The sequence below is a fragment of the Schistocerca americana genome, chromosome 3 (assembly GCF_021461395.2).
Source record: "Schistocerca americana isolate TAMUIC-IGC-003095 chromosome 3, iqSchAmer2.1, whole genome shotgun sequence".
NCBI lineage: Eukaryota > Metazoa > Arthropoda > Insecta > Orthoptera > Acrididae > Schistocerca > Schistocerca americana.
Window position 1 is genome coordinate 679,033,400 of NC_060121.1, and position 23,693 is coordinate 679,057,092.

At 42.4% G+C, this 23,693-nt stretch overlaps 1 pseudogene; it reads right to left on the reverse strand.

The window, feature by feature from the left end:
- Window positions 1-482: 482 nt before the first annotated feature.
- LOC124608953 lies at window positions 483-599 on the reverse strand (annotated as a pseudogene).
- Window positions 600-23,693: the final 23,094 nt, after the last annotated feature.

Consider the following 23,693-nt stretch of genomic DNA (forward strand, 5'->3'; position numbering starts at 1 on the left):
GTTCTATGCCAAAATGTATTTGTAAAATCATTTTGGGACATATGTCGTAAAGGTTTGTCCTAGGTGATGAAAATCAGAGTGATTGTTTCATGTTTAAGATATATTACGAAACGGAGACTGATGTGTGAAGGCAAATGCAAAATGTTTTATACATTTCAGGTAGCTTTTAAAATTGAGTCCCTGTGTCCTAGCGAGTGTACTAAAATGCATTATGATTGCAGGCCTGGTGTTGGGAAATTTTGAACATTGAGTACATAAATGAATATTTAAGTTTTAAAAAATAGGTAAGTAGAATAAAGCACACCGTCTTAAGGCCACGAGTGGCCTACCTGGACCATTCGACCGCCGTGTCATCCTCAGCCGAGGATGCGGATAGGAGGGGCATGAGGTCAGCTCACCGCTCTCCCGGTCGTTATGATGGTATTCTTGACCGAAGCCGCTACTATTCGGTCGAGTAGCTCCTCAATTGGCACCCCGAAAAATGGCAACGGCGCATGGCGGCTGAATGGTCACCCATCCAAGTGCCGGCCACGCCCAACAGCGCTTAACTTCGGTGATCTCACGGGAACCGGTGTATCCACTGCGGAAAGGCCATTGCCTAAGTATAATAAGTATCTTAATTTTGATTAGCAGTTATATTAAATGATATAGGTCTTAAGCCTGGTAGCGGCAAACATCTTAACCTGAAGGAACATTTGAATGAATCGTTGAGAATAAGTCTCTAGTATGCAGGCTAGTATGTCTACTGTTGTTCCCTTTAAGAGAGACAGTTTTTGGTGCATATCCGTTGTGTAACAGGTGTACTTGGATATGTAGCTGTGGTGTAGTTACATAACAGCAACATGGAAAGGAGACACTTCATGTGTTTATACTGTGTTTGGTTTTAGCACCTGTGATCTAGGGATAGCGTGTTAGGTTAGTAATTAAAACGTCCTCAGTCCCGGGTACGAAACCTTCCAACGCCTAAAATCTGATTAATAATCAGCATTGGTTGCCGAAGACTGCCGGCGTAAGAGGTCTCCCTCATTCTGCCAAGGGTCTTGTCAAAAAGCGCGGAGAAGCGGACAGAGTTTCAGGGCACTCTCTTGTCGTTGGGATGGGAAACTGCCCCTATAGGCGGTAGAATCAGCTATGGTCATCGGCATGAGGATGCAGAGGGCAATGGACACCACTGCATTAAAGACACGTAACGTATATCCACAGGACATGTGGCCTGTGATTGAAAAGTGTCATGATGATCTCTGCACTGGAAAAAGATTCCAGAATAGTCCACCATTCGGATCTCCGGAAGGGGACTTCCAAAGGGGAGGTAACAATGAGAAAAAGATTGAATAATCAACGAAAAGATAACGTTCTGCGAGTCGGGGTGTGGAATATCAAAAGCTTTAATCTGGCAGGGAAGCTATAAAATCTGAAAACAGAAATGCAAAGGCTCAATTTTGATGTAGTAGGGGTGAGGTAAGTGAAATGGAAGTAAGACAAGGATTTCCGCTCAGAAGAGTATGGGGCAATAACAACAGCAGCAGGAAATTGTATAACGAGTGTAGGATTCGTTATGAATAGGAATGTAGGTCAAAGGGTGTGTTGCAGTTAACTGTTCAGTGATACGGTTGTTTTTGTCAGAATCGACAGCAATCCAACACCGACAATGGGAGTTCAGGTATACATACCGACGATGCAAGCTGAAGATGACGAGATAAGACAGAGTATATGGGGCTACTGAGCGGGTAATACGGTACGTGAAGGGAGGTGAAAATCTGATAGTCATGGCGGACTTCAACGTTGTTATAGGGCAAGGAGTAGAAGAAAATTTTACAGGAGAATATCGGCTTCGGACAAGAAATGAGAGACGAGAAAGACTAATCGAGTTCTGAAATAAATTTCAGCTAGTAATAGCGAATAGCCGAGCGGTCTGCGGTGCCTTGTCACGGTTCGCGTGGCTTCCAACCCGTCGGAGGTTCTAGTCCTCCCTCGGGCTTGGGTGAGTGTGTTGTCCCTAGCGTAGGTTAGTTTCAGTTAGATTACGTAGTGTGAAAGCTTAGGGACCGATGACCTCAGCAGTCTGGCCCCATAAGACCTAACCACAAATTTACAATTTTAGTAATAGCGAATACTCGGTTCGAGAATCAGAAGAGGAGGCGGTATACTTGTAAAAGACCGGGTGACACAGGAAGATTTCAGTTACATTACACCATGGTCAGGCAGAGATTCCGAAATCAGATACTCGATTGTAAGGCGTTTCCAGAAGCAGATACAGACTTAGATCACAATGTAGTAGAGATGAAGAGTCCGTCCCCGGTAGCTGCCTGGTCAGAGCGACATAATGTCAGTCCTAAGGGCTGGGGTTCGATTCCCGGCTGGGTCGGAGATTTACTCCACTCGGATTGGGTGTTGTGTTGTCCTAATCATCTTCATTTCATCCCCACCGACGCGCAGGTCGCCGAAGTGGCGTCAAATCGAAAGACTTGCACCCGACCAACGGTATACCCGACGGGATGTCCTAGTCACACGACATTTACAAAAAATGGTTCAAATGGCTCTGAGCACTGTGGGACTAACATCTGAGGTCATCAGTCACCTAGAACGTAGAACCACTTAAACCTAACTAACGTAAGGTCATCACACACATCCATTCGCGAGGCAGGATTCGAACCTGCGACTGTAGCGGTGGCGCGGTTCCAGACTGAAGCACCTACAACCACTCGGCTACACCGGCCCCCGACATTTACATTTTTAGTGATGAAGAGTAGGCTGAAGTTCAAGAGATTAGTCAGGAAGAAACAATACGCAAAGAAGTGGGATACGGAAGTACTAAGGGATGATGAGTCACTGCTGAAGTTCTCTAAGGCAATAAGGGATAGCAATAACGAATAGCTCAGTGGGCAGTACAGCTGAAGAGGAATGGATATCTCTAAAATGGGCCATAACAGAAGTGGGAAAGAAAAACATAGTTACTAAGGGCGCAAATGTGAAGAAACCACGGGTAACGAACGAAATACTTCAGCTGATCGATGAAAGAGAGAAGCACAAAAATGTTTAGGGAAAATCGGTAACACAGAAGTCACTGAGGAATGAAACAAATAGGCACAGCGGGGAAAGTAAGACGAAATGGTTGCATGAAAAATGCGAAGAAATCGAAAAATATATGACTGCTGGCAGGACTGACTCAACATACAGGAAAGTCAAAACAACCTTCGGTAAAGTTAAAAGGAAGGGTGGTAACGTTAAGAGTGCAACGGAACTTCCAGTGTTAAATGCAGAGAAGAGAGTAGACAGGTGGAAAGAGTACATTGGAGGTCTCTAAGCGGTGGAAAATTTGTCTCATGTGATACAAGAAGAAACAGGAGTCGATATAGAATGGATAGGGATCAAGTATTAGAATCAGAATTTAAGAAAGCTCTGGAGGGCTTAAGATCGAATAAGGTAGAATAGATAGATAATATTCCATCAGAATTTTTAAAGTCATTGAGGGAGGGGGGGGGGGGTGACAACAAAACGACTATTTATGTTGATGTGTAGAATGTATGAGTTTGACGACATACCATCTGACTTTAGGAGAAATATCATCATATCATCCACACAATTCAGAAGACTGCAAGAGCTGACAAGTGGGAGAATTATCGCACTATCAGCTTAACAGCTCGTGCATCCAAGTTGCTGACAAGAATAGTATTCAGAAAAGTGGAAAAGAAAATTAAGAATGGGTTACATGACAATCAGTTTGGCTTTAGGAAAGGCATAGAGACCAGACAGACAATACTGACGTTGCGGATGGTAATGGAAGCAAGACTAAGAAAACTCAAGGCACTTCCATAGGATTTGTTGACCTGGAAAAAGCGTTCAACGATGTAAAATTGCGCAAGATGTTCGAAATTCGGAGAAAGATGGGAGTTAGCTATAGGGAGAGATTGGAAAAATACAACAGGTACAACACTGAAGAGGGAATAATAAGGGTGGACGACCAAGAATGAAGTGCTCGGATTAAAAAGGGTGTAAGACAGAGATGTACAGTTCCCTTCCTCCCCCCCCCCCCCCCCCCCCTCTTGCTGTTCAATCATTACATCGAAGAAGGAATGATGGAAATAAAAGAAAGGTTTAGGAGTGGATTTAAAATTCAAGTTGAAAGGATATCAGTGATGCGATTCGCTGATGACACTGCTATCGTGAATGAAATCGAAGGAGAATTACATTATATACTGAATGGAATGAACAATATAATGAGCGCAGAATGTGTACTGAGAGTAAACTGAAGGAAGACGAAAGTAATGGTAAGCAGGAGAAATGAGAAGAGTGTGAAACTTTTCGTCAGGACTGATGGTCACGAAGTAGATGAAGTTATGGATTTATGCTACCTAGGCAGCAAAATAACCAATAACGGACGGAGCAAGGAGAACATCAAAAGCAGAATAGCATAGGTAAAAAGGGCATTAAAGGACAAGAGAAGTCTGCTAGTATCAAACATAGGCGTTAAATTGAGGAAGTAATTTCTGAGAATATACGTCTGGAGCATAGCACTTTTTGATAGTAAAACATGGTCTGTGGGAAAACCGTAACAGAAGAGAATCGAAGTATCTGAGCTGTGGTGCTACAGACGAATGTTGAAAATCAGGTGGACTGATAAGGAAAGGAATGAGATGGTTCTGCACAGAATCGGAGAGGAAAGGAAAATGTGGAAAACACTGATAAGGAGAAGCGACAGGATGATGAGACGTCTTTTAAGACATCAGGGAATGACTTCCATTGTACTAGAGAGAGCTGCAGAAGCAAAAACTGTAAAGGAAGACAGTTATTGGAATACATCCAGCAAATAACTGAGGACGTAGCTTCAAGTGCTACTTTGAGTTGAATAGATTATCACAGGACGGGAATTCGTGGTGTGCCGCATCAAACCAGTCACAAGACCCCCCTAAAAAAAGAAATAATGTGTCTACATTTGGATGGAGGTAGTAATTTTTGTGTGGAGGGCATTACGAAAGAACAATTATGCGATGTGCCTCACGGTAACATGTAGCATGACTGGGAATGTGAATTTATTCCTTCACAAGTTATTGCTAAGTGTTTTTACACTTTGTACATTTTATTCCATTAACTGAGGTGAGTCAGCCTTGAATAGTTTTTTCATTTACTCTAAAGAAAAAATAATGGAATATTGTGAAAGGTATTTAAACATTTATGTATTATGCTGTTATTAGTATTCAGCGGTTTCCACCTGCTGCAGCAGAAGCTTGAGCTGTTCTTTTTTTATCGCAGGCCGCACGCAGCAGAGGGAATATCTAAAACTCATAGCACAGTCAGAGAGTAAACTTGAACTGAAACTCCCCACTGGCGCTTTTGTGGAGCTGCTTAATAAATATCGCAGTCACTTTGTGAACCTGCTTAAAAATGAATACTGAAAAAGAGGATAACTGTACAGAATAATAGAATATGAACTTCAAATGTAAGGGAGGACAGAATTTATTGCCTTAATCAAGTACCTTATTGTCTTTAAGAATCTTGTTCATTAAAAATTAAAGAAATTAGTATTGGAAAATAAGAAGAACAGAAATGGTATCAAACGTAAAAAATGAGTTCGGTCATAGTGTTGAAGTGTACAAGCAGAGCAGATGATGTATGCCAGGTGCCACCATCTGACAATATAAGTCAAAGTATATTTCCTTACAGAGTAACCCTATATATACACGTATAACGTCAAGACTGAAAAATAACAGAAAATCATTAACATTTAAGAAGAATATTAAATACGAATATACGTTAAATCAATTTTAGTGTCAAGGAGCGCAAGGTAAATTGACATTAAGCTGTAGCGTAGGGAAAGACACCAGCAGTACCCAAAGTGTACACGGAAGTCGAAGTGGTTAATAGAGTTAATTACATGCATAATGAGAGGTTTGCTTCCATGAATACAATTAATAATGTAATGATCATAATGTGCTCACACGGAGGAAGGCAGTGACCAGAAGAAGCCTATGGAGGCCACATCTGTAGTGTCGTAAATTTTATATTTGAATTTAGAAATTATTTTTACTCAAGACTAAATTTGAAATTGATTCATTGAAGCATCTAGATCTACTACAAAATTTTGTCCAAGAAATGATTTTTATTTCATAAGAGTATTTGAGTGGTAACGTACAAATTTTTTCATTAATTTGCCGATATAGAGTGGAGTGCAACTTTTTTCATTTAAAGATAATATATAGTGGAGAGAAATATTCTGTACCTGTGCTATTTACTCTTCGACTTTTGACCGTTTACAACTGTGGGAATTAAGAGTGTGTAGGAAGTCAGATGTACATGTAAAGCCACAAAAAGACTTTTAAGTAATTATCTGTTTCGCTATATTTGGGATTTTTGATGGTTTGATGGGTGGTTCATTTGAGTCAGAACTGTATTATGTGTGTGTCTTGGAACGGGAGGTTGGGACGGCTATAAATTAAATCCATGACATTCAGTCCCAGTAAATAAGAGAATCACAACAGTGGTTGATAAGATAAAACGCCTTGTACGAACCTGAGGAAATAATGGTCGATTTTACTCGCGCGTGGTTTGAGGCTATATGCTGTCCCTAAATGTTGTTATTGCCCCCTGTAAGAAGCTACCAGTCCCTGCAGAAGTATAGTATGCGTCATGAATTTTATTCCCGCTCGTTGTTCAACTGAGTGTTATCCAGCAAAATATTTTGAAGTCTGAATCCAGCAAGATTTCTGGTCTGTAATTTTAGGTGTTTTGAAAAACGAAGAAAACTGCATTTTTTCAAAATGAACTTGTACAGTTGCCGGCCGCTATATACGAAGACCTCTGAGAATTTTCCATTTGACTTCCTGTCTTTTTCTGTTGGAGTCATTACCAATATTCACTGTTGCACTTTTGGTGGGACTGAGATTATATATAATATCCTGTCGTACTTATCTAACAGCGACTGTTTGAATGTCTATCAGTACGTTACAGAGTATTCTACTGGTGGTCAGTCAGAGCCGGGAGATATTATTTTGGGACTTTTCTGGACAGTATTTACAGTCTCTTAGTGGTTACGTCAGAGTGGGTTACCTTCTTCGTATACCTTTTTGCATATATGCATAAGCAATTTCTCGTCTTCCTGTTCATCAGTCTCTTATAGGTAGGTAAGTCATTTGTAATGGCCCTCAGTATCTGCCTCTGTTCTTGGAGGGTGCTCCAGTTCAATGATTTTAGTACGGTCACGAATTTCTTCTTTGCACTTATAATTGTTTTGACTGTATGGAAGGTGGGGGTCTTCGTATCTTTGGATATTAAATCCGTTTTCACTCTCACTTCAAAACATTCGGTTTGCTGCCATGTCAGATTTAATATTTTGACTTTTATTTTATTTGTTTGGTTAGCATACAAGAGTACATTTTGTTCATTGAAAAGATCTGTTAGGAATTTGAATAAGAACGCCTTGTTTCTGTTTTGCCAATATTGATGTTGACATCAATGTTTTACGTTTTCTCTCTGCTTTACGCACTCTAATCATTTGTCTGTGGTATTACCACACTATTCCACTCGACTTTCACTTAAGTTGATAGTGGGAGATACTTCCATTGCCACTTCCACTTTGTTCCCTGATGGGGCATGCATATTAATTACCTGAATTCCGTCTATCCCACAGACCATTCCGCCACCGTTTCCTAGCATTTCTGTCGTTGTTATTTTGATTCCGTACTTTGTCAAATGTGGTAAGCGTTATGACCCGAGAAGCATATGGATCATGTCTCCGCTCCAATCAGCTGCTCCATTAATTTATTGGCTACGTATATCCTGTCTATTCTGATAGCTGACGTGTCCGTTATAAATGTTTATGCTGGCCTGGTGTCAATAATTACATTCCGTGAGTCGTCTAGACTTAGTTTCCTTTTCAGATAATGATATTCTTTACATTTATTGAAATTTGAGGTTTGATATTCTAACATACAGACGAAGTCGGTTCTGTAGAATGTCTTTCACTTTTACTGCTTTTATTCCGTTATTGGGCAGATATAATAACCACCTGAATTCCGTCTATCTCACAATCCATTCTGGCAAAGTTTCGTAGCACTTCTGTCGTTCTTACTTCGATTCCAAACTTTGTCAAAAGGCAGTGACAGTACTGCTATCATTAAAATGGGTTTCTATTACTTCGTGTCCCTGTCCCTCATTTAATCTTTCTAGGGACATATCCTGTAGCAAGACAACGGCGACCGACACTGCGGACAAATATTCCTTAAAACATCTTGTTCTCAGTTCACTTTGAATGCCCTATGTTTTCAACATCAAGTAGAATGTCTGGTTGGAAGGTGTTGTTGTATGTTCCCAAATGGGACTTCCATTTAACTATTTAAGTGTCAAAATGGCTTAGCCAGCAGAACAATGGCATACATGCCCGTACGTACTCTTTGGGGATAGTAATTAGTAATACTGCTGAATTCACTGTGTATTTCCAAGTCCATTATGAGTTATAAGTTGTCAACCATCCACACCAATGGTTAATGAGCCGAAAATTATACATGGGGATTTCACAGATAAGTTTGAAAACATCTGCAGAAAATTATCAATGTCAGCTTCTTTAAGTATGCATATGCTCTCAGGAGAACGACGTATATAAAAGAAAAGGGGTTCACAAGAAACGTTTGACCATGTATACAGGGTGTTACAAAAAGGTACGGCCAAACTTTCAGGAAACATTCCGCACACACAAAGAAAGAAAATATGTTATGTGGACATGTGTCCGGAAACGCTTGCTCTCCATGTTACAGGTCATTTTATTATTTCTCTCCAAATCACATTAATCATGGAATGGAAACACACAGCAACAGAACGTACCAGCGTGTTTTCAAACACTTTGTTACAGGAAATGTTCAAAATGTCCTCTGTTATCGAGGATACATGCATCCACCCTCCGTCGCATGGAATCCCTGATGCGCTGATGCAGCCCTGCAGAATGGCGTATTGTATCACAGCCGTCCACAATACGAGCACGAAGAGTCTCTACATTTGGTACCAGGGTTGCGTAGACAAGAGATTTCATATGCCCCCATAAATGAAATGAAAGTCAAGAGCGTCGAGGCCATGGAATTGGTCCGCCTCTACCAATCCATCGTTCACCGAATCTGTTGTTCAGAAGCGTACGAACACTTCAACTGAAATGTGCAGGAGCTCCATCGTGCATGAACCACATGTTGTGTCGTACTTGTAAAGGCACATGTTCTAACAGCACAGGTAGAGTATCCCGTATGAAATCATGATAACGCGCTCCATTGAGCGTAGGTGGACGAAACTAAAATGAGCTCTAACATGGAAATTAAGCTTTTCCGGACACATGTCCATTTAACATCTTTTCTTTATTTGTGTGTGAGGAATGTTTCCTGAAAGTTTGGCCTTACCCTTTTGTAACACCCTGTATAAACCTACATCTGCAGATACTTCAGTATCTGAGTCAGTTGCAAGACTTGCATAAAATGCTTTCTCGAGCACAGCAAACAATCTCCACTACGTCCTGAATCGACTCTAAACATTTTACTCTCTAGTTCAATTGACACTGAATTGCCCTACCCACCACCAGTTGCTGTAGGAGTGTTTCAAAGGACAGACTGTAGATACATCGCCTTGATTAGTGTCCCCTCCAGATTCTGAATCATCTGCGTGCTGTTCTGTAACCTCTTCCCAGCAGTTCATCACACGATTTTCGAGAACTTCATCTGACATGGATGTACGCCTCCTCAATGAGGATCTCATAGATCTAAAAAAAAAAAAAAAAATCTGGAATGACAGTATGAAACCTCTAAATATAAACACCAATCAAAAGTAAGTGAGTAAGTAGTGTGTCCATTTTTACATTTGAATGTGTACATAAATTAGTTTGATTAAGTTACATGTTTTCAATACCCATCCAACATGTGCATTGTCAACGGAAATAATTTATGTAATCTCACCGGCTAAGGGTTTCGCGATAATTTGTGAAACAATATTATTTGCAAAATTCATTCTTAATTAGAAGCAGCGATTTCACAGCAGACAATCAGTACAATCGGCTGTAACAAGGAACTTAATTCACGACAATATACACTGAAGAGCCACGGAAACTGGTACACCTACTTAATATCGTGTAAGGCCCCCGTGAGCACGCAGAAGTGGCACAAAACTACGTGGCATGGACTCGGCTAATGTCTGAAGTAGTGATGGAGGGAACTGACGCCATGAATCCTGCAGGGCTGTCCATAAATCCGTAAAAGTACGAGGGAGTGGAGATCTCTTGTGAACAGAACGTTGCAAGGCATCCCAGATATGTTCAATAATATCTCTGGAGTTTGGTGCGTAGCGGAAATGTTTAAACGCAGAATAGTGTTCCTGGAGCCACTCCATAGCAATTACCGACGTGTGGGGTGCCGCATTATTCTGCTGGAATTGCTCAAGTCCGTCGGAACGCACAATTCACTCGAATAGATGCAGGTGGTCAGGCAGGGTGCTTACGTTAAGTGTCATCTGTTTGTGTCATATCTAGACGTATCAGGGGTCCCAGATCACTCCAATTGCACACGCCTCACACCATTGCAGAGCCTCCACCAACTTGAACAGTCCGCTGCTGATATGCCGGGTCCATGGATTCATGAGGAGTTCTCGACACCCGTACACGTCCATCCACTCGATACAATTTGAAACGAGACTCGTCCGACCAGGCAACATGTTTCCAGTCATCAACAGTACAATGTCGGTGTTGACGGGCCCAGGCAATGCGTAAAATGGTTCAAATGGCTCTGAGCACTATGCGACTTAACTTCTGAGGTCATCAGTCGCCTAGAACTTAGAACTAATTAAACCTAACTAACCTAAGGACATCACACACATCCATGCCCGAGGCAGGATTCGAACCTGCGACCGTAGCGGTCGCTCGGTTCCAGACTGTAGCGCCTAGAACCGCACGGCCACTCCGTCCGGCAATCCAATGCGTAAAGTTTTGTGACGTGCAGTCATCAAGGGCACTCACTTGGGTCTTCGTCTGTGAAAGCCTATATCGATGATGTTTCGTTGAATGGTTCGCACGATAACACTTGTTGATGGCGCAGCATTGAAATCTGCAGCAATTTGCGGAAGCGTTGCACTTCTGTCACCTTGAACGATTCTCGTTGTTGGTCCAATTCTTGTAGAACCTCTTTGCGGTCGCAGCGATGTCGGATATTTGAATTTTTACCGTATTCTAGATATTCACGGTACATTCGTCAAATGGTCGTACGGGAAAATCCCCACTTCACCGCTGCCTTGGAGATACTGTGCCTCATCGCTCGATCGCCGACTACAGCACCACGTTCAAACTCACTTAAATCTTGATAACCTGCCGTTGTAGAAGCAGTAACCAATCTACCAACTGCGCCACACACTTGTCTTATATAGGCGTTGCCGACCGCAGCGCCATATTCTGCCTGTTTACATAGCTCTGTAGTGGGATAAGCACGCCTATAGCAGTTTCTTTGGCGCTTAAGTGTATGTATCCATGTACGGCTCAGATGAAATCTCGTCGAAAATATGCTTGCATACGCCCCCCGTATTGGTTTTGTATTGTGCAATGCAGGAAATGTTCTGTGAGATACACATACCATCATTTATATCAGACGGTGTCAAAATAATAATTTCATGTGCTACGAATACGAGCTGAATATAAAACCAGTTCTGAAGCTGTGTGCCTCAACGAACATCAGGAAATTTGATACCGTTGCTCTCTTGATCTCTGATATCTCAAGCATAGCTGCTTAGAAAAACAGAAATAGTGTTCATCCCTTATCAGAGGAAATTTTGTGATAATGTTAACAGAAGTAGATAGTCTGCAGTAAGGAACGTAAAAAAAGAGCATTTCGGACCATTGGTATATACACAGTCCAGTCATGGAATGTCACCACTGCCTATGTGCGACATCCACGTGCAATAACCAAACGGCATGTGGCAACGCAAGCAGCGGAGAGTATATAAAGTGTGTCCGGGGACATGGATAACAAGGCAGTTCTTTATAATTCGGAAACGGAGCGATTTATCTGACGGCCAAAAGTGCATGATAACCGGCTTTCGGGCCAAGGATGGAAGCATTTCCGAAACGGTTGTTTGTAAAATGTGCGCGTAGTGCTGTGGTTAAAGAATACCGTGGATGCCAAAATAGCGCTATCTAAAACTGGCGCCAAGACAAATGTGGTGCACTACAGGACACGTATGACAGGGATGAACGACGGCTCAATCACATATGGCCTGTGAACCCGAAATCACATTATTGTCAGTGCCATACAGTCTTGGCAAATTGTCCCGTTTTCTTCCCTATTCGAGGGTTGCTTTCCTGCTCAGTAGATTTGAGAGGGTTAATAATTTTCTTTTCTTTCATATTCAACAATTTCCCCTTCATGTTCTCTGCAGGGTTTTCTACTTCACTTTTTGTGCGGCGTCTCTGATATTTCGGCAGTGCTGGCTCATCTTTTTCTTCTATCTAGGAATCGAGTTTGGCTGTGGATTCCGTGCTTGTATCTTATTTTATTGCATTTTTCATACGCACGCTTTTTCCTTGGTACTTTCCTTCCTGTTACTCCATTATTGGCATTCTTATAGGTTTTTGTTTTGTGCTCAAGCATCGTTCTCGTTGCTGTTTGTGTTGTTCATGCTTTCTTTTACCATGGATTGTTCTGACGATCTGTGTTGTATGACTGATTGTGGCTTCCTCGACGCTTCACAATCTATTTTCGTTTCCTTCAATTCCCATATCCACATCATTATCATTTACATCTCGTACTGTTGTATCATTGCTTTCTTCTACTCGGTGTGTTTTAACCAAAGTGAAATGGTTCTGACGGGCGTGCTTTATTTCGAAGTCGTTATTATCATTTTGCTGTTTCGTGACCTCTTTCTCTAGGTGTCTACTGAATTCGCTATCCTGGTGGGATAGCGGCACTATCACAGTTCGTCTATGATGATAGTTCGCTCTTACATGTTCGACAGTGGTGGTGGTGGTGGTTAGTGTTTAACGTCCAGTCGACAACGAGGTCATTAGAGACGGAGCGCAAGCTCGGGTTAGGGAAGGATTGGGAAGGAAATCGGCCGTGCCCTTTCAAAGGAACCATCCCGGCATTTGCCTGAAACGATTTAAGGAAATCACGGAAAACCTAAATCAGGATGGCTGGAGACGGGATTGAACCGTCGTCCTCCCGAATGCGAGTCCAGTATGCTAACCACTGCGCCACCTCGCTCGGTGCAAGCAAGTGCTCGACTGCTCGTCATATATTATTAAGTACAAAGTCCGTCCCCAAAAATGATTGCTTTTCGCACGGAAAATTTATTGTCAAAAACAATTACTGCACAGCCCCACGTAGCGTATACCTTACTCTATTTTACGACATAGTCGCGACCAAAATCGCGGCATGTATCGGAGGAAGTAATCTGTCTGACGAAACCGTTCTGGTAAAACTCGGAGTCCTGCGATGAAAGGAATTGTTGCACAGCGCGCTCCATCTCAGCATTGGCTTGGAAGTGACATCTCCGACAGTGTGGTTTTCAATGCATGGATCAAGTGAGCGTCCGATGGTGAAAGATCAGCACTGTAAGCTGGGTGATCCAGTTCCTCGCATCCAATGTGACGAATCTGATATTGTGTGAGCCTTGCTGTGTGTGGTTTTGCGTTGTCGTTTAATAACACGATATCTTCACTCAAGAGCTCAGGTCTCCTTCGTCAGATGGCAGACAGGAGTTTGGTGAGGTTGTCGCAGTAGCATTCCGTATTGATGGCCCCTTGCAGGAGGAAATCAAGGAGAATCACACCTTTCATCTCCCAGAGCACTGTGGCTAACCTTTCCTGCGGAGGGTGACACTTTGAACTTTTTCCTCACATGTGAACTGAGATACTTCCATGTTTGTGGGGCGGCAATAGCTCTGGGGTAAGTGGAGCACCCGTATTCCATTACCTGTGATGATTTACAACAGAGACTCACATCCCTCTCGTGAGTACTACTTCAAGTAAACTTGCACTCTTGTGATCCGGGGTCAGATTTATTAGCACCCATCTTGCAGTCACTTTTCGGTAATCCAACATTCGTGGAAATAGGCTTTAGAATGGCCAATATGCAGTGTGCACGCCACATTTGACACTGTTATGCGCTTGTCCACTAACACCAGGTGCTGTGCTCTACCAATGTTGCTTTCATCCGTGGATGTGCAGGGATGCTCATTCGACCTTCATGCGCCGCACCCTACCTCCTTTCTCTGAACATGTACTAGCAGCGACCGGTCATTTCACGGGACAAGGCGTCTTCACGATACGCTGTCTGTAGCCATTCAAGGATGACGGACCCACGTGCCCAGTCATACAGGATAACATGACCCACTTCTGCTGGCGACGCTGTAGTCAGTACACGCCCGTCTGCCGTCGTGATGTACCCTCGAATAACCTTGGTCACGCTGATGCTTTTCCTTCGGCGCTCTGCGCGCGCGTTATTCCTCCCTCACTGACTCCCCTTCTGCCGTTGAACCAGCAACGGTGTGCATTCACACGGTATTTGCTTGTATTGCCTGGTGTGACATCTTCTCAATCAAGAACAACAACGAAACTTACGTTCGGAACGTCCCTCGTATTTATACGCGGACACAGTTAGGGGTGACGTATGCGCTTAGTGATATCCATTATCCACAACAGATATTCAGCTGTACGTACTGTCGTTTCTATTTTTGGTGGTATTCAAACCACATTTTTCCAGTTTTCACGTGTTATTTCAGTTACTATACCTAATGATTTCAGAGATGTTTTGATTGATTTGATTCGAACTTCGAAACTCGGACGTTCCTACTTCCCACATATGAATCTGTTAAGATTTTTTCTCTAGTAACATTACGGTTGAAATTTATTTTTACACTGCTACTTTTGATTATTTATTCACGGTACTTCAAGCAACTCGTTTCCACAGAAATATTATTCTGCAGTGCATCTAGCTGAATCCCATACATTTCATCTTCTATTATTTTAAATTTTTAAAAGAGCCTTTCATTAATTTCATATGCTGATGACCTGTCAAATGCAGTTTTTACTGTATCGTCCCTCTTTTCTTGTGAGTGCCGCACTGCAGTGGCAACCAGTGGTCAGAGAAGACCACGGTTCCTTTATGGTGAGCACGTGTCTGCAGCTGGCGATTTCACGCTTGCCTCGGTGTAAAGGAAGAAAGCTCTAATGGTGCTCCGTACAAAACTAGCGTCTGGAACTGACTGCCATTCCGTTACGGAGGCGGCCTGACGGGTTTTTAACCCTAGTGAGAGTACTCCTCACTTTGCCCATGTATTTGTTATTTGAAACTCTGTTTCATGTCATTTATGAATCTCAGACAGACTAATTAAGATTCTTGACGAGATAAATCTGTTTTTGTAGGAAACTCGCCGTTCTTGATTTCGATTTTTCTCCTTGCTGTATCACTAAAAAATTACCAGTGACGTCACCCTGCTTCATCACATTTTCTACAGCTGTCTGTAGAATACCAAAATAAGTTGACTTTGTAAGCAGACTGGCTACATTATTATGTGGCACCTAGCTTTCAGAATGTACAGGCTGGACAATCAGACTGAAATACATTTCTGAAGGTTACTACTTCATTAGGATATAACGCAAGCTCTTCTGTATGATTGATATTGTGTCAACTGTTGTGGGTGATCTGAATTGTTGTTATTCTCCAAAACAATGGTGTTAAGTGAACGAATGTGCTAGGACATCAGTACAAAGTGGGATGTGTTTTATATTTTTGGTATTTTATATTTGCCATGCCGATGTTCCTTGCTACCTTTTATTGTAAAATGACTATGTGACTTTCAAATTTGTAATTTCATGAGCTTCTATTAACATGCTACAAAATCCAATGATGACAGCAAAGATCGGTATAAACCAGTAATCAACAAAAAGATTGACAAGCGATCTTGGCGAAGATAATTTTCATGATAATGTAATTTTTTTCTATTCATCCTGTGAAATCTTCCGCGTGGTGGTCAGGCTTCCGATTTTATCCCTACAGCAATTCTTTCGTGAACTGGGAAAGAACTGTAGCTGTTTACGTCTGACACGTGGGACAGGGCCGACACTACTGGTTCAAAGTCCTCTGTTCGGTATCTCGCCGACCCAGAACTCAGCGCTGCTCTCCGATATGGGCGGTGCCGCTCCAACCCGCTTCTCCGGGCGGCAGTCGCGCCCTATGAAAAATTCATCGACCACGAAGGACAGCCCCACCTTCTGCGTGTGACACGGAAGTCCAGCACCGAGTCCGCAAACGGCTGCGAAAGCAACGCAGTCTCGCCTAGAAGGCGGAAGCAGCCAAGCGTGAATCCACCCCTTTGCACGGCTTCCCTTGATGCAATCTTCGTGAGCCAAATTTTCGTTCGCTGGCTTTTTTCGGCTGGAGGAAACTTACGGTCTTCTCTCACCGAGGAAAACAGATGTTTGCACATAGAGTCCCAGGTCACTTGAGAACAAAAGTTCGTTTTAACGAAATTCAGTTCATTAGAAGATGTTGCTAGAGGGTATCAGATCCTGATAAGTAGAAAGTTGAGGAGTCGCTATCTAGCTCGTAAACTGACTTTTGAAAAGGAAATAATTTCTAGCAAAGCTCGAGTAATGTAAGGTAAAATAGGTTATGGAAGTGGTCGAAAGAGACAATATAAAATGACGAACAAAATGTCATACACAAATAAGAGCGTCCCTTAAAAGAAAAGGTATTGCAATAGAGATGCAATACCAAACTAGATTATTTGGCGTTGCAGCGTCCTCATTACAGTGACACAAATTTAACTAGAAGTAAATAAATACCGAGCAAAAAATTTTTTAAAGTTGTGAATTCTACATTATTGCGGTATTTTCTTACGTACTTGTCGACAGTAATAAACTTTAATGTGAAAAATGCCGAGTTATACTGCGGTTCGGAATCAACATTAAACAGTGTGACTCCCTATAAGTACCTAGGTAATTAAGTTCAAAGGTCGGAGGAAAGCAACACCGTACCACCTCCAACAGGAATAAAGCACTGTGGTAGTGAATCTAACCTTGTGGATGAAGACAGACTAACTAATCTTATAGCATAGCTTTATATTCCAGTGTAGTACATTTACGGATCGTAAAAATTGTTTACTTATCAAGAAATGAATAAAGCTAGATTCAATAATTTTTATGTACCTAAACGACAAAGAAATCTCAAGTTAAAATTGCAGAGAAGTTGCCAAATTTTTGTGTTTCGATGATTGTTCACAAAATTCAGCTAATTTAGTTTACCATTACAATTTCTTTCACCAGTGACCAAATAACTGCAGATTAAAGGTTGTTGTTAAAAACACACGTATATCTTTTCACTGTCAATTTTACTTCATTAATTCGTAAAAAGAAACCCAAATCAGACCTGTGTCAAAACTTTGGACCGAAAAAAATACCAGCACTAGGAAATTCAGATGAAGGGCAAGCAGTTTTTCTAATTTATCAACGTTACTTTCGATTAAAGACTTACGATTAACTAACATCCGAGCCCTCCATCAGTTCTTGATGGAACATGAAAAAATTATTAGCTGAAACACTTTTTGAGTTTCCATATTTGCGGAACATCGAGATTGTTTATCTTTCTTAATGTTGCCAACAATTATTTTGCTTTCTATATAAGAATATACAAAATATTGAAATATGGGTTAGAATTAATAATTAATTGTACAAATATTTTTAAGGTAGTTTCGGAACAGCGCCAGAAGTTCTCCTATATACTTGCTTACGTGTGTAAAAATATTTCTTTTGATTTTAATTATCGAGCCTTTGACACATTTTTTTAAATTTCATCCACCAGGTAGAAGAATATACTATCCCATTTATTAAAAATGCAGGCATCACTTTTTACTTAATTGAAACAATTACTTAACTTTGTTAATGCATTGCCATTATAGAAGATATCTTTTTAGTTACTTTTACAAACACAATATCATAATATTACAGCACACCACAGTACAGAAACTGTAAAGGTAGACATGGCTAATTTTACATAAATAAAAAATTTGCAGTGTAGAGAAATAATGTTTTTTTATCTTCTGGTATCCATACTACTTAAAAAGAGACCGCAGTTTATCTTCTGAAACATTCTTTGTAGCGTAAAATTCCCAACAACCTGTACAGTTTATATTCAGATCACGAAAATTAACAACGGCTATGCGAGCGGTGTGCTGACTACACGCCCCTCTATACCGCATCCAATGACGCCATTGGCAAGGTGAGATACTGCTGGTGGTCGGTATCGATGGCCCTGCAAGGGTCTGTGGACGGAGATACAGTTTAGAACAAGTTGTACAATGTCAACATGGGCTGCTGTCTCCAAATATTTTTCCATTTACAGAATTTGTTTTTCAACTGATATATTGTTTCATTACAACTGCATGCCATTGTAAATCATTCATCTACAGATTAATTTTTTCTTTATTCGTTAGATCGTCCAGTAACAGTCGACAATAGTGGAGCATCATTTGCTGCAGTAAAGATACTTCTGTCGACTCATTTGTCTGGAAATTTTACAATAAAATTTTGCAGAACGACTCAACACATGTATCTTTCAGACCGGGGGTAGCTTTTAGGTGGTTAGTAATATATAAATGGCCTAGTTGCCTCTCACCACAGCAAACTTCGTTGTGTATCAATAAATGTTTTTCCTTTACATAGGAAAACCTAAATCGTTAATGTTAATATCAGGCTAGAAGATGTAAATGTACTTCATTAAATTGATACTCTGGGGCCTACTATTCTTCTGAAGTTAGACTACTTGGAACATCCGAATAAGAAGAAAGTGGAAGCAGTTAAAACTTCTTACAACAAGACCACGTTAAAATTTTAGAATAAAGTTAAATAGGAAATGACGAGGCACTAGAAACACGAGGTAGGAAACATGACCGTATAACGATAGGTTGGTGGGACATCTGAAAGAGGACGTAGAAATAATGAATTGAACAATCCAGCGAAAACCTGTAGCGGCAAACAAAGACAGTAAACGATATCGACTACATATACACTATGTGATCAAAAGTATCCGGACACCTGGCTGAAAATGACTTACAATTTTGTGGCGCCCTCCATCGGTAATGCAGGAATTCAGTGTGGTATTGGCCTACCCTTAGCCTTGTTCACACCTTCTACTCTCGCAGGCACTCGTTTAATCACGTGCTGGAAGGTTTCTTTGGGAATGGCCATCCATTCTTTACGCAATGCTCCACTGAGGAGAGGTGTCGATGTTGGTCAGTAAGGCCTGGCACGAAGTCGGCATTCCAAAACATCCCAAAGGTGTTCTGTAGGATTCAGGTCAGGACTCTGTGCAGGCCAGTCCATTACAGGGATGTTGTCGTGTAATCACTCCGCCATAGGCCGTGCATAATGAACAGGTGCTCGATCGTGTTGAAAGATGCAAGCGCCACCCCGAATTGCTCTTCAACAATGGGAAGTATGAAGGTCCTTAAAACATTAAAGTTGGCCTTTACTGTAATAGTGCCAGGCAAAAACACAGCTTCCTAATTGCACTCTTGGCGCTACACACGCTGGCAGATGAAGGTAACTGCGCATTCACCATACCCACACCCTGCCATAGGATCGCCACATTATGTACCGTGATTCGTCACTCCACACAAAGTTTTTTCACTGCTCAGTTGCCAATGTTTACGCTCCTTACACCAAGCGAGGCGTCGTTTGGCATTTATCGGCGTGTGTGTGGCTTATGAGCAGCCGCTCGGCCATGAAATCTAAGTGTTCTCACCTCCCGCCTAACTGTCATAGTACTTGCAGTGGATCCTGATGCAACCTGGAATTCATGTGTGACGTATGTATATATTTATTGAACTTTGGAGCTATAAACGACGGCGAGGCTTCGTCCACACCGTAGCCTTAGTGGTACACAACCCCACAACAGGCTACAGCAGTCCACTTACCCCACCCCCGCTCCACACCGAACACAGGCTTATTGTGCGGTTCATCCCCCAGTGGACCCCTCCGGTAACGTGTCATTCCAGACGAGTGTAGCCCCAATGGTTGCGTGGTAGAGTAATGATGGTGTACGAATACATGGAGACAGTGTTTGCGCAGCAATCGCTGACATAGTGTAACTGAGGAGGAATAAGGGGAACCACCCCGTATTCGCCGTGGCATATGGAAAACCGTCTGAAAAACCATCGCCAGGCTGGCCGGCACACCGAACCTCGACACTAATCCGCCAGGTGGATTCGTGCCGGGGACCGGCACGCCTTCCCACTCGGGAAGCGGTGCGTTGTACTGCACGGCTAGCCGGGTGGGCTCTTCCTGTGTGATGGTCTCGGTAGATATCTGTCTACTCACATTACGACCCTCTTCAACTGTCGGCGGTCTCTGTTAGTCAACAGATGAGCTCGGCCTGTACGCTTTTGTGCTCTACGTGTCCCTTCACGTTTCCACTTCTTTATCACATCAGAAGCAATGGACGTAGGAATGTTTAGGAGTGTGGAAATATCGCGTACAGACGTGTGACACAAGTGGCACCCAAACACCTGATCACGTTCGAAGTCCGTGAGTTCCGCGGAGCGCCCCATTCTGCTCTCTCACTATGTCTAATGACTACTGAAGTCGCTGATACGGATTACCTGGCAGTAGGTGCCAGCCAATGTACCTAATGTGAAAAAGGTATGTTTTGGGGGGTGTCCGAATACATATAGTGTATGTTGATGCAGTAGACATGTGAAGGTACGGTTATAGCCAAGAGTTGGTATTAAGAGATTGAGGGGAATGTTGACAAGATTGGCATTTCATTGCAGATTTTTATTTCTTTTGTTTTCTTGGAAGTAAATGTTTCCGACACACTATGCCAAGCATAAAGCTACCTACTTTACATCGAACAGTGCTTCATATTATGCGATTCCTATGTCCTGGTTACATGCAATGAATAACGGAATTCCTGCCATGAACTGACATCATGTCCGGACAAGTAGTGAAATAAAATGGTGAAAATGGTTTTGCACCTCCTGATTATATGCGAAAACACGTGGGATTACTGTGAGGAGGAGAAAGGAAACGAAACAGTGAGAGTTATGAAATAAGATAAATAATTCCTGTGAGAAATAAAAGAAAAACCAAAATGAAGAAAACATAAAAAACGAAATTCCGTTACTGTAGAGTATTACTTTTATTTTTTTAAATTTTAGACTCAATTAATGTTTATGATGCAATCATAGCCGGTTTCTTCCTTCAAAGGCCATATTCAGATGCTATGGGGAGAGGGGGGGGGGGGGGGGGGGCATTTGATGAACAAGTGTTCATCCGTTGTCAACAGTATAGTCTTTGAAGGCCGAAACCGGTTATGACGCTATCATAAAGAAGTAATTGAGTCGGAAATAAAGAAATACCTTAAATTAATGACGTCAGCAGCCTTCTGCAGTGATAATACCGGTTCAAAAATGTTCAAATGTGTGTGAAAATTTATGGGACTTAACTGCTAAGGTTATCAGTCCCTAAGCTTACACACTACTGAACCTAAATTATCCTAAGGACAAACACACATACCCATCCCCGAGGGAGGACTCGAACCTTCGCCGGGACCAGCCGCACAGTCCACGACTGCAGCGCCCAAGACCGCTCGGCTAATCCCGCGCGGCAATACAGGTTCACGTCATATCATCGAGGTTAAGCGCTGTCGGGCTTGGCTACACTTGGATGGGTGACCATCCGAGTATTCCGACCTCTGTTTTCAAGGGCAGTTCACTCAGCCCTTGTGAGGTCAGTTGAGGAGCTACTTGACGGAGAAGTAGTGGCTCCGCTCAAGAAAATTGACATCGGGCGGGAGAGCGGTGCGCTGACCACACTCCACTCCGTAGCCGCATCCATTGACGCCTATCGGCTCAGGATGACATGGTGATCAGTCGGCACCGTTTGGTCTCTTGGGATATGTTCTGACAAAGTTGTTGTTAAAAAAAGGACAGTCTGTTTGAAAGGACTCATCTTTGCATGTTGAAATGGTTCAAATGGCTCTGAGCACTATGGGACTCAACATCTGAGATCGTGTGTCCCCTAGAACTTAGAACTACTTGAACCTAACTAACCTTATGACATTACACACATCCATGCTCGAGGCAGGATTCGAACCTGCGACCGTAGCAGTCGCGCGGTTCCGGACTGAAGCGCCTAGAACCGCTCGGACACCGCGGCCGGCATCTTTGCATGTCTGTAAAATGAAATTCTGTAGCAACTAAGGCCAGTTACACTCTCCGGCTAACGTACAGAGGTTGTCCAGCGACTGCGACGGTCCACTGCTATTTTTATCTTTTCCCAAGTTTTCTCAGTCTGTTTCATGCCAGCAGATATCAAGCTTTTCCATTAGGTTGATTTCTGCCTCATAGAGGAAGGGCGAGGACTACCTATGTTATTTTCGAGTAATTAATCTAGTCTCTGTTACAACAAGACGAAATCATGATCCCAGTGGATGTATTTGACTTCGTTGGCATCGTTTTGTCTACAGTTGCAGGCCAAAAGCGTGATTTGTCTTCTGTCGTAATACTGCGGTTTGAATGACAAAGAAATCTTTCCGAATATTATTTTCTTATGTTAATAACCAGCAGAAACAAACACACATTCCTCAAACCAACCAACAGAGGTGCTATCAGAGTTGACACGTCATCGTTATTTACGGCGAAAGTAAACTTCCATCTGTCCCTGTCAGATTAGACACTCCAGAATGAATATTCACTCCATAGTCGCCGGCCGGGGTGGCCGAGCGGTTCTAGGCGCTACAGTCTGGAACCGCGAGACCGCTAGGTCGCAGGTTCGAATCCTGCCTCGAGCATGGATGTGTGTGATGTCCTGAGGTTAGTTAGGTTCAGGAAGTTTTAAGTTCTAGGGGACACATGACCTCAGAAGTTAAGTCCCATTGTGCTCAGAGTTATTTGAACCATTTTTGAACTCCGTAGCGGAAAGTGTACTGGTATGCAACTTCCTGGCAAATTAAAAGTGTTCAAAACCGGGACCTTCGCCTTTCGCGGGCAAGTGATCATCCAACTTTGCTACTCAAGCCGACTGACGACCTGTCCTCACACATTTATTTCCTTCAGTACATGATCTACCTTTCTAACATCACAGAACTTGTGGGACAAACATTCCTGGAAGAGAGGATATTGGTGAGACATGGCATAACCACAGCCTGGGGAACGTTTCCACAATGAATTTTCAGTCTACTGCGAAGTGTGAGCTTATATGAAACTGTGTGCCGGATGTCACTAAGCCATGTCTCCACGCTATTCTTTCTTACAGGAGTGTTAGTTCTGCTAGTTTCACGGGAGAAATTTCGTGATTTAGAAGGTGTGGAATGAGCTATTGGCGGATTTAAAGCCGTTCGACGGCTAGTGAATCGTGTTCAGTTCGTAGAGCACTTGCCCACAAAAGGCAGAGGTCCCGAGTTCGGGTCTCGGTCTGGAACACAGTTTTAATCTGCCAGGGAGTTTCAAGACACACGATGGCAAAATGTGTTAAAGAATTGTGTCAAATGGCTTAACAGACGTCAAGAAATAAGCTGATCATTCGTCTAGTATTGTACTTAGTGGGAGTAGTTCATGGAAGCTAAACTGTACAAAAAATAATATTCACAGCAAATATTTCTTGGTCTGACTTTCAATAAATGTTAATAAAGTAACCTATAATTTCTGAAACAGGAATCAAACGCGGAAACGAGAATCTCACCATGAGA